The sequence below is a fragment of the Chlorocebus sabaeus genome, chromosome 21 (genome assembly GCF_047675955.1).
Source record: "Chlorocebus sabaeus isolate Y175 chromosome 21, mChlSab1.0.hap1, whole genome shotgun sequence".
NCBI lineage: Eukaryota > Metazoa > Chordata > Mammalia > Primates > Cercopithecidae > Chlorocebus > Chlorocebus sabaeus.
In genome coordinates this window covers 39,115,669-39,127,538 of record NC_132924.1, presented here as the reverse complement: position 1 = coordinate 39,127,538, position 11,870 = coordinate 39,115,669, and the positions used below count along the sequence as shown (strand labels likewise).

General features: G+C 37.1%; 1 long non-coding RNA gene across 1 annotated transcript in view; it reads right to left on the bottom strand.

Annotated features, from left to right (window-relative positions):
* Nucleotides 1-10,876: 10,876 nt before the first annotated feature.
* The window catches only part of LOC119626267 (uncharacterized), a 44,281-nt gene continuing 43,287 nt past the window's right edge, over nt 10,877-11,870 (bottom strand). Inside the window, exon 5 of the long non-coding RNA XR_012090346.1 lies at nt 10,877-11,869. This is a non-coding gene — a long non-coding RNA (uncharacterized lncRNA). The remainder of the gene's footprint in view (nt 11,870) is intronic.

The window sequence follows — 11,870 nt, the reverse complement described above, 5'->3', positions numbered from 1 at the left end:
GAGGGGGGAGGGATAGCATCAGGAGATATACCTAATGTAAATGACGAGTTAAGGGGTGCAGCACACCAACATGGCTCATGTATACATATGTAACAAACCTGCACGTTGTGCACATGTACCCTAGAACTTAAAGTATAATAATTTAAAAAAAGAATATTGAGGCTCCATTGGCATATAGATACCGAATAATTCAGCCAGAATTCACATCCCAACAGATGTGTGTGATGGAGGAGACGGCAGTTATTGTGTCTGATATGTAATGTGTGGCTAGGAATAGTCCTGTTATGATTTGTTAGGCCAGGCAAACACCTAGAACTGAGCCAAAATTTCACCATGTGGAAATATTTGATGGTGCCATCAATGAATGAGTGGTTAATGATTTTTATTAAGGGGTTTGTCAGATGTTGGGTTCTTACAATTGAAATACAATGATGATTTTTCATGATTTTTCATGGTTGGGGGATTGTAGAGTTAATCAAGAATATGTTTAAGGAAAGTGTGTGTAAACAGGCATACAGAAGGAATTAATCAGAAATAGGGTTGAGTGGACATTATATTATAAATACCCTGAACAGGGAAAACATGTGACTCAGCAACAGTAGGGGAAATTGCCTGATTGTACTGAACACTTTAGACATATATTGGTGCTCTGAAAAATAATACCCCAAAATGAAAGTCTCAGGAGCAGCCTCAGCAGTAAGTTTTTCTTTGGCTTTCTCTTGCCATTCCATCTCTCAGTCCCATTTTCCCTCAAGGCTGGTCATAGCAACTAGAATCTCTCTTCTATAAAGTGGGTCCTAGAAACCAGAACTCATTTTCCTCAAAACCAGCCATAAAACCTAAAAACTATTACTCTAACTTTTCTTTGCCTTTCTGTGTAAGAATGTGGCCATAAAGAAATAATCTAACTTTGCTAGTTGGACTGTAGGTCATAAGATCACATACCCAGAAGGAAGGAAATGCATGAACAGGGAAGTTAGGAAGAGTTTAGACAGACAGGCCTTGCTGGGTAGTCTACTAGCATTAAATTATACCCTTTTGTTTAATTATACTTTTATATGGCTGTCCATATCTTGCTGAACCTAAGCATAAAAATGAATAATTTCCTCTGTATCTAAGGCTTTTATTCTGAAAACTCCCACATACATACCCTAAAAAAATTTGTATATCTTTTTCTCCATCAATCTATCTTTTGTGATTTTATTTTTTTGGCAAAACTTCAGAGGGCCTCTGGTCCCTAAAACATATTAAGAAAACCAAGAACATAGATTTAAGTTATATTGGAGTAAAACATTGCCTTTTTAAAACCTTCAAGACAAAACATTTCAGCATCAAGCCATAACAACAGATTTAGAACTAGAGTGGGGGAAGAAATGTAACAGGAGCCAATAAAAGTTGAAGGAGAGAGTTAACATCCCAGGCCTTTTCAAAGGGAGGGAGGCTTAAAACAGCAGGGTACAGCAGAAGTTGAACTTCTGAGATATCAATTTGAGAAATTTGAAAAGAAACAGGTAACAGAAAGGAAACTTCTTGCAATTTCATTAAGAAGATAAATACTTTAAGAAAATCTTATTGTTTTCATCAGTTCTTTGGTTTTGTACTAGTATATTTTTAATATCAAAACCCAATCTCTAGAAAGACACATTTTCTTTTAATTAAAGCCACCTTAATCACATATAAAATTTATTTTATACATTCTCTTTTTATAAACTTTATGACAATTTACACAGACCATTTATGACATGCTTGGACTTTGCGTTTTGTCCTAAACATGCCCCTTTCTTAAATAATCAGTCATTTTACTTGAGGACAAAACTTTACCATATAAGATTTTTTCTGTGTGTGTGTGTGTGTGTGTGTGTGAGAGAGAGAGAGAGAGAGAGAGATGGAGTCTCACTCTGTTGCCAGGCTGGAGTGCAATGGCACAAACTCGGCTCACTGTAAGCTCTGGCTGCCGGGTTCAAGTGATTCACCTGCCTTAGCCTCCCAACTAGCTGGAATTACAGGCATGTGCCACCACACCCAGCTAATTTTTATATTTTTAGTAGACATGGGGTTTCACCAAGTTGGCCAGTCTGGCCTTGAACTCCTGAGCTCAAGTGATCCTCCTGACTTGGCCTCTCAAAGTGCTGGGATTATAGGTGTGAGCCACCACGCCCAGCCTAAGACTTTTTCTCATATAAAATTATTTTCCTTTTAATTTTCTTTATTAAAAATATATCTTATATCTATAACTTTCTTCACATCTCTCTCACTGGTTCCTTTACTTACTGGTTTCATAAAAAATCTTTAACTTTTGAATTAGACAAAAATTATTTCCCTTTTAATAAGAACACATTTTTATGTCTTTCTTATAATTTTTTAATTTAAAACGCATTTCATTTTGGCACATTTTATATACAGAATTGTGCATTAACTAGAATTTTTATTTTTAGTAATGTTAAATCTTTGTGAATACCTAGGAAGTAAGAAATAGTGAATTGTCTGTTACATTAGCATTTTATAGATAAGAATCATTTTATAATTAATTTTTATAGAAAAAGTTTTTCTATAATTTTAATTGGAAATGACCAAGACATTTAATGAATATGCATTATGTAATTTAATATAACTTTAAGATGTTAAATTATATGACACATTTATTTATATGCATTTTATTCTATTTATTTTATTTTTCATAGTTTACATAGGTTATTTATGAAAACTGGGATATTAGACAAAGCTAGTCATTATTTAAGGTTATTCCCCTGTTAACCATTTTAATAGCCTATGAATATCATAGATTTACCCAAGTCAGAATCTTAAGGTTAAATAAATGGGTAATTTTCTTTCTTTCTTTTTTTTTTTTTTTGGCCATTAACTTAGGGTTTAGCTGTTCTTATTAAGCCAACAATATTAAATGTTTTATTTATCAAAACTTACATGAACAAAGATTGGGGCTGGGTTTGTAGTTTCATAACTTTTGTGCCAAACCTTGACACCTTATACTTCATAGCAGAGAAAAATATGAAGCCACTTGACTAATAAATCTAGACAAAAATGTATACAATACAAAAATGACAATTTTGAAGACAAAAACAAGGTTTTCAAAATCATCACCCAGATTGAAATGCAGTGTCATGAACACAGCTGACCGCAGCTTTGACCTTGTGGGCTCAAGTGATCCTCCTGCCTCAGCCACTTGAGTAGCTGGGACCACAGGCATGCACCACCATGCCTGGCTAAACAATAATTTTAAGGCTAGCTTATTTATTAAATATTTGTCATGTGAACTTGAAAACTTCTGGACTTGCTTAATCTATGAGTACTTGTTTATATATGAGCAAATTTGGTAGCATGCGAGACACAATACATAACGTATATATACACATATATAGAAACACATTTAAACAAGTATACACACATACAAAAGTAAGGATTTATTCGCTTTACCTCAGAACTCTAGCCATGAGACAGCATCACAAACTCATCAGCCTATAAAAGATAGCCGGATCTAAATTATTTCTGACAAAATTGGGGCCTGTCTACACGGCTAAATTGCATTTGCCCCCAGTAACCCAATGAAGGCTGTGGACCAAAATTTGGGGCAACAGCATCTGTTATTTCCTGACTTTTTTAAATGATTGCCATTCTAACTGGAATGAGATGGTAACCCATTATGGTTTTGATTTGCATTTATCTAATAACTAGTGATGATGAGCTTTTTTCATGTTTGTTGGCTGCATAAATGTCTTCTTTTGAGAAGTGTTCATATCCTTCACTCCCTTTTTAATGGGGTTGTTTTTCTTGTGAATTTGTTTAAGTTCTTTGTAGATTCTGTGTATTAGCCCTTTGTCAGATGGATTGCAACAATTTTCTCCCATTCCGTAGGTTGCCTGTTCACTCTGATGATAGTTTCTTTTCCTGTGCAGGTGCTCCTTAGTTTAATTAGACCCTATTTGTCAATTTTGGCTTTTGTTACCATTGCTTTTGTGCTTTAGTCGTGAAGTCTTTGCCCATGCCTGTGTCCTGAATGTTATTGCATAGGTTTTCTTCTAGGGTTTTTATAGTTTTACATCTCATGTGTAAGTCTTTAATCCATCTTGAATTAATTTTTGTATAAGGTGTAAGGAAGGGATCCAGTTTCGGTTTTCTGCATATGGCTAGCCATTTTTCCCAACACCATTTATTAAATAGGGGATGCTTTCCCCATTGTTTGTTTTTGTCAGGTTTATCAAAGATCAGATGATTGTAGATGTGTGTTGTTATTTCTTAGGCCTCTGTTCTGTTCCATTGGTCTATATATCTATTTTGGTACCAGTACCATGCTGTTTTGGTTACTGTAGCCTTGTAGTATAGCTTGAAGTCAGGTAGCGTGATGCCTCCAGCTTTGTTCTTTTTGCTTAGGATTGTCTTGGCTATACGGGCTCTTTTTGGGTTCCATATGAAATTTAAAGTAGTTTTTTCTAATTCTGTGAAGGAAATCAATGGTAGCTTGATGGGGATAGCACTGAATCTATAAATTACTTCTGGTAGTATGGCCATTTTCACAACATTGATTCTTCCTATCCATGAGCATGGAATGTGTTTCCATTTATTTACGTCCTCTCTTATTTCCTTGAGCAGTGGTTTGTAGTTTTCCTTGAAGAGGTCCTTCACATCCCTTGTAAGTTGTATTTCTAGGTATTTTATTCTCTTAGTAGCAATTGTGAATGGGAGTTCACTCATGATTTGGCTCTCTGTTTATCTATTATTGATATATAGAAAAGCTTGTGATTTTTGCACATTTATTTTGTATCCTGAGACTTGGCTGAAGTTGCTTATCAGTTTAAGGAGATCTGGGGCTGAGACAATGGGGTTTTCTAAAACTATAATCATGTTATCTGCAAAGAGAGACAATTGGACTTCCTCTCTTCCTATTTGAATACCCTTCATTTCTTTCTCTTGCCTGATTGCCCTGGCCAGAACTTCCAATACCATGTTGAATAGGAGTGGTGAGAGAGGGCATCTTTGTCTTGTGCCGGTTTTCAAAGAGAATGCTTCCAGCTTTTGCCCATTCAGTATGATATCGGGTGTGGGTTTGTCATAAATAAGTCTTATTATTTTGAGATACGTTCCATCAACACCTAATTTATGGCGAGTTTTTAGTATGAAGGGGTGTTGAATTTTATCAAAGGCCTTTTCTGCATCTATTGAGATAATCATGTGGTTTTTGTCATTGGTTCTGTTTATGTTTTACTTTTATGGATTACATTATGGATATGTTTATGGATTACGTTTATTGATTTGCATATGTTGAACCAGCATTGCATCCCAGGAATGAAGCTGACTTGATCATGGTGGATAACCTTTTTGATGTGCTGCTGGATTTGGTTTGCCAGTATTTTATTGAGGATTTTTGCATTGATGTTCATCAGGGATATTGGTCTGAAATTTTCTCTTTTTTGTGTATGTGTGTCTCTGCCAGGTTTTGGTATCAGGATGCTGCTGGTCTCATAAAACAAGTTAGGGAGGAGTCCCTCTTTTTCTATTGTTTGGAATAGTTTCAGAAGGAATGGTACCAGCTCCTCTTTGTACCTCTGGTAGAATTCGGCTGTGAATCTGTCTTGTCCTGGGCTTTTTTTGGTTGGTAGGCTATTAATTACTGCCTCAATTTCAGAACTTGTTATTGGTCTATTTAGGGATTTGACTTCTTCCTGGTTTAGTCTTGGGAAGGTGTATGTGTTCAGGAATTTGTCCATTTCTTCTAGGTTTTCTAGTTTACTTGCATAGAAGTGTGTATAGTATTCTCTGATGGTAGTTTTTATTTCTGTGGGATCAGTGGTGATATCCCCTTTATCATTTTTTATTGTGTCTATTTGATTCTTCTCTCTTTTCTTCTTTATTAGTATGGCTAGTGGTCTATCTATTTTGTTAATCTTTTCAAAAAACCAGCTCCTGGATTCATTGATTTTTGAAGGGTTTTTCATGTCTCTAACTCCTTCAGTTCTGCTCTGATCTTAGTTATTTCTTGTCTTCTACTAGTTTTTGAATTTGTTTGCTCTTGCTTCTCTAGTTTTTTAAATTGTGATGTTAGGCTGTCAATTTTAGATCTTTCTTGCTTTCTCTTGTGGGCATTTAGTGCTATAAATTTCCCTCTAAACACTGCATTAGCTGTGTCCCAGAGATTCTGGTACATTGTGTCTTTGTTCTCATTGGTTTCAAATAACTTATTTATTTCTGCCTTAATTTTGTTGATTACCCAATAGTCATTCAGGAGCAGGTTGTTCAGTTTCCATGTAGTTGTGTGGTTTTGAGTTAGTTTTTTAATCCTGAGTTCTAATTTGATTGCACTGTGGTCTGAGAGACTGTTTGTTATGACTTTAATTCTTTTGCATTTGCTGAGGAGTGTTTTACTTCCAATTATGTGGTCAATTTTAGAATAAGTGTGATGTGGTGCTGAGAAGAATGTATATTCTGTTGATTTGTGGTGGAGAGTTCTGTAGATGTCTATTAGATCCACTTGGTCCAGAGCTAAGTTCAAGTCCTGAATATCCTTGTTAATTTTCTGTCTCATTGATCTAATATTGACAGTGGGGTGTTAAAGTCTCCCACTATTATTATGTGGGAGTCTAAGTCTCTTTGTAGGTCTCTACCATGTACAATCTTCTCTATTTGGCCCTGAGGATACAACAGTGAATAAGACAGACAAGATTTCTGCTCTCAAGGAACTCACAGTCTAGGGAAATAAATGTAAAGAAATGACTTCTATGCCATATGCAAGTATGCATGCTACTGTTATGAGTTGAATTGTGTCTCCCAAAAAGCTTTGTTGAAATCCTAATCGTCAGCGAATGTGAGCTTATTTGGAAATAGGGTCTTTGCCAATGTAATCAAGATAAGATGAGGTCATTAGGGTGGGCTTTGCAAGAAAAGAGAAGGCTCAGAAAGACACAGGAGAGATTTTTCTACGAAGCCTGGCCAACATTGGAGAGAAGCATCTATAAGCCAAGGAATACCAAGGGTTGCTAACAACTACTGGAAGGTAGGAAGAGGCAAAGAAGGATCCCCCCTTATAGGTTTCAGAGGGAGCATGGCCTTGCTGACACTTTGATTCCAAACTTCCAGACTCCAGAACTGTGCAAGATTAAATTCCTGCTGTTTTAAGCCATCCTGATTGTGGTCATTAGTCACAGCAGTCCTAGGAAACTAATACAGCTACTATGGTGGTGAACAGGAGAGTTGAATATAAAGCAGAGGGTTGACAAAGGATTCCCAGCAGAAATGACATTTAAACTTATAGCAAAAGAATGTGTAGGATGTAGCCATTGGAGGCAGGAGAGGTGCTCCACTTGGGTAGCTCAGCAGGTCCGAAGGCTCAAGGCAAGAGAGAACACATTGGAGGAATTGAAGAAATCCTAAATGGCTAAATTACAAAAATGGAAGTATTATAAATGAAGCTGAAGTAGCCATGAAAGAGCACAGTGAACAGATTAAATAAAATTGTTCATATAACAGAAAGACAAAGAGCAACTTTCTTGGAAAGAGCTTTTAATTGGGGTATTTTTAAAAAAAATTATTCACCTGCTTTCACTTTTATTTCTTCTTATTTTATTTTTTTGAGACTGGGTCTCACTCTGACACCCAGGCTGCAGTGCAATGGTGCCATCTCTGATCACTGCAGCCTTGACTTCCTGGGCTCAAGCAATTCTCCCATCTCAGCCTCCCGGGTAGCTGGGACCTACTTCAAGCCCTGCCAATTTTGGGGTTTTTGTTTGTTTGTTTGTTTTGTAGAGATGGGGTTTTGTCATGTTGCCCAGGTTAGTCTCAACTCCTGAGCTCAAATGATCCACCCACTTTGGTCTCCCAAAGTGTTGGGATTACAGGCATGAGCCACCACGCCTGGCCATTGCTTTTATTATTTTTAAATTTTATTTTATATTTTATTTAAGACAGGATCTTTCTTCCTCTGTCACCCATACTAGAATGTAGTGGCACGACAGTAGCTCACTGCAGCCTCCAACTCCTAGGCTTAAGCGATCCTTCTGACTCAGTCTTCCATAGCTAGGACTACAGGGACACATGCTGCCTTGGCCTTCCAAAGTGCTAGGATTGTAGGCTTGAGTCACTGCACCCAGTCCTGCTTTCATTTTTAATGTTAAGGGATTTTTCAGTTTCTTCTGGTAGAATAGGGTCAGGAGATTGGGCTCCAGAGGTAGGGAGGAGAAGATCTAGAAGAGGTCCAGCTTTCTGCAGCATGTTCCAGCAACAGGGCACACAGCACCAAGAAGGCGAGACACACACACACTCACACACACACACACACACGCGCGTGAAGGAGATGACAATAAGGAGCTCCTTGTAGCAGATGTTCCCTAGTAACTTCAGATACTGTGAAGTCTAGTAGCCAATTTTAATTTCTCTTCCCCCTTACTCACAGAACTTGCAAAAGCTTTGTTCACCAGCACAAAGCAAGTATCTGTCAGCCAGGTGCTAACCCACCTCTGAAAAATAAAAGGATGTTCATGTCAATGTTTGGAGGTAAAATTGACGAGGGATGGTTAAAATCACAGAAAGATTCAAAGACTTCAAAAAGTGATCAAGGATAAGCCAAAGGTAAGAGTTCAAGGTGAGAAGGGACAGGCAACAACCAGGAAGTGTGAAATTCTTGTAGTCAGCTTCAGATAGAGACATTGAATGCTCTATTTGGATGCAAGAGGCTTGACAACACTTAAGTTACACTATGAATACGACCCAAAAATTTGCAACTGAGAAAGCCAGTAGGGAGGCAGCATTACAGACTTCCTTTATGATAACAACTGCAGAGTTTCTGGTGGGTTAAGGATGGGAAGAAAGAGATAAACCAAAGTCCAAATATGTCCATGTGCTGTAATAAAATATTAATAATAATGATAACGATGATATAGCTGTTACTGAGCACTGACTGTGTGCCAGGCACAGTTCAGTGTATGTTGTTTCAGAGGCACATGTATTAATGAAAGGAGCAGAGAGGCTAAGCAACTTGTGCAAAGTCACAAAGTTTGAAAATTCCATAGCAGACTGCTAGCTATCCTTTCAGCTTTATTCCTCACCACTTCTATGGTAATAATAGACATGTGGCTGCCCATCTACAGGCTACATTTCTCGTACTCCTTTGCAATTAGGTGTGGCTATGCTAAAAAGAGAACACAGAAGGCTTAACATTGCAATTCTTAGGAAGACCTGCTTATAAGCTTGGCCCTTGCCAGGTATCTGGGAATTTGAATAATAAACGGTTCCCTACGTCAAAATAAAACTTTCCCCAAATGATAAAAGCACCTAAATGATTTGTACAAACAATCTATACTAACCACCTGCATTGCTCTTGGGACTCTGAAATTTTAATACATGCAAAGTAGAGGGTGTCCCAATAAAAGTCTTGGGCACTGAGTTGCTAATAACTTCCCTGGTGGACACATGTTTTCACAATCCATTGCTGGAGGATTTAAATGCATCCTGTGTCATTCCACTGGAAGAGGACTCTTGGATGCCTGTGCCTGGTTTCCTCCTGAATTCACCCACGTGTGCTTTTGCTGAGTTTCTTTTTTATCATTTTGCTGCAGTAAATCATAGCCATGAGTATAACTATATGCTGAGTCATGTGAGCCCTCCCAGTAAATCCCCAATTCTGAGGGTCTTGGGAACCCCTTACACAGTGCCTAAGTTTTCACCAATGAAATGTGAGTGGAAGTGATGCAAATTTACTTTCACTGGCCTAAAAAGAAATTGCTTACCCTCCATTATGAGTCTTTTACGTTACTATAGATTAGAACATGATTGAAGCAGCAAACCAGCTACAATCACATGGAAGAAAGCAACACCCATAGTTGCAATGTCCACATGGCACACAGTAGCTTCGTGTATTATTTAATTTAAAATTTAAATTGGTTAAAATTAAATAAAGGTTAAAATTAAGAACCCCAATTTCACATGTTGCTAGTGGCTATCATATTGAACAGTGAAGATCCAATATACTTCCATCACTGCAGAAATTTCTATTGGATGGCCCTGCCCTAGAGGCTAGTGGAGCAAAAAGATGAATGGAACCTTGGTCACTAAATGATCTCATGGAGCTGAATAGACTTACCAGCCTAGAGCACTAACAATCACTGGACTGTTAGATGATAAATATATTTATATCTTATTTAAACAACTGTATTTGAGGATGCCTTTGTTACAGCACCTTAGCCTATACTTTAACTAACACAGCTTATAATTTATTCTTAATAAGAAACATGCAGAAAGTACAATAATCATGCAGGACAGGAGCAGACAGCATGTCTGTGCACCGCTTCCCTTGATGCCCAGGTCTTTTTAATCAGGGCACAAGCCTATTGGTAACAGTATCCACATGACATACGGTCTCCCAGAATCTGAAAAGCTGAATTCTTCCACCAATACTGCCCTTTTTATACTAAGAGCTTGCATCATTATTCAGAAAGAACTTTAAACAATCTATATGCTTCCTTTTGATTGAGATATTTAATGCCATAAATATCCCTCTCATTACTGCTTTAGCTTTGTCCTGCAAAGTTTGTATGCTACATTTTCATTTAGTTTGATGCATTTTTTGTTATTCTCTTGAGACTTCCCCTTTGACACATGTATTAGACATGTGCTGCTTATAGTTTCTCAGTGTTTGAAGATTTTTAAATTTTCTTTCTGATATTCATTTCTAGTTTCATTCCACTGTGGTCAGACAGCATAATCTATATATGATTTCAATATTTTTAACTTTGTTGACATTTGTTTTATGACCCAGGATATGGTTGATGTTGGTGTGTATTCCAAGGGTACTTGAAAAAAACGTGTATTCTACTATTGTTAAATGAAGTGTTTTATCGTCAATTAGATCCTGTTGGTTGATGGTCATGTTGAGTTCTCTACATCCTTGATGCTGTTTCTCTCTAGTTGTTCTATCAACAACTAGTTCTAGTTGAGAGAAGAGAGTTGAAGTCACCAACTAGAACTGTGGATTCATCCATAACTCTTTTTCGTTCTATCAGTTTTTGCTTCATATATTTTGCAGTTCTGTTGTTTGGTGAACACACACTAGGGATTGCTATGTTTTCTTGGTGAATTGACCCTTTTATCATTGTGTAATGTCCTTCTCTCTTTTTGATATTTTTCTTTTTTCTAAATTCTACTTTATCTGATAATAACAGAGCCACATCTGCTTTCTTTTTATTAAAGTTTGTATATTTTCCATCCTTTATTTTTATTTTTTCTGTTTTCCCACAGTTTCATTTATTTACATGTGTTTTCATTAGATTTCTTCATACAACAAATATTCAATTATACAGAATCATTTAAACAAGCACACACTAATACACACACACACACTTTGATAAGTCACAATTACAAAGTGAAAATTTGTAAGAATTACACCAAATCTCATCTCTTCCCAACTACACCACTAGTAATAACTTTTCAATGGGACTTAAGAATTTTAAATTCAGTCATAACTTTCTTGCTGTTACTGAAACTTGGATTCCTCCTGAAGAAAACGTTTCCCTGAGAATCTCCCTTTAATAATTTTTTTTCTTTTTTTAATCATTATACTTTTAAGTTCTAGGGTAGATGTGCACAACGTGCAGGTTTGTTACATATGTATACTTGTGCCATGTTGGTGTGCTGCACCCATCAACTCGTCAGCACCCATCAACTCGTCATTCACATCAGGTATAACTCCCAGTGCAATCCCTCCCCCCTCTCCCCTCCTCATAATAGGCCCCAGTGTGTGATGTTCCCCTTCCCGAGTCCAAGTGATCTCATTGTTCAGTTCCACCTATGAGTGAGAACATGCGGTGTTTGGTTTTCTGTTCTTGCGATAGTTTGCTGAGAATGATGGTTTCCAGCTGCATCCATGTCCC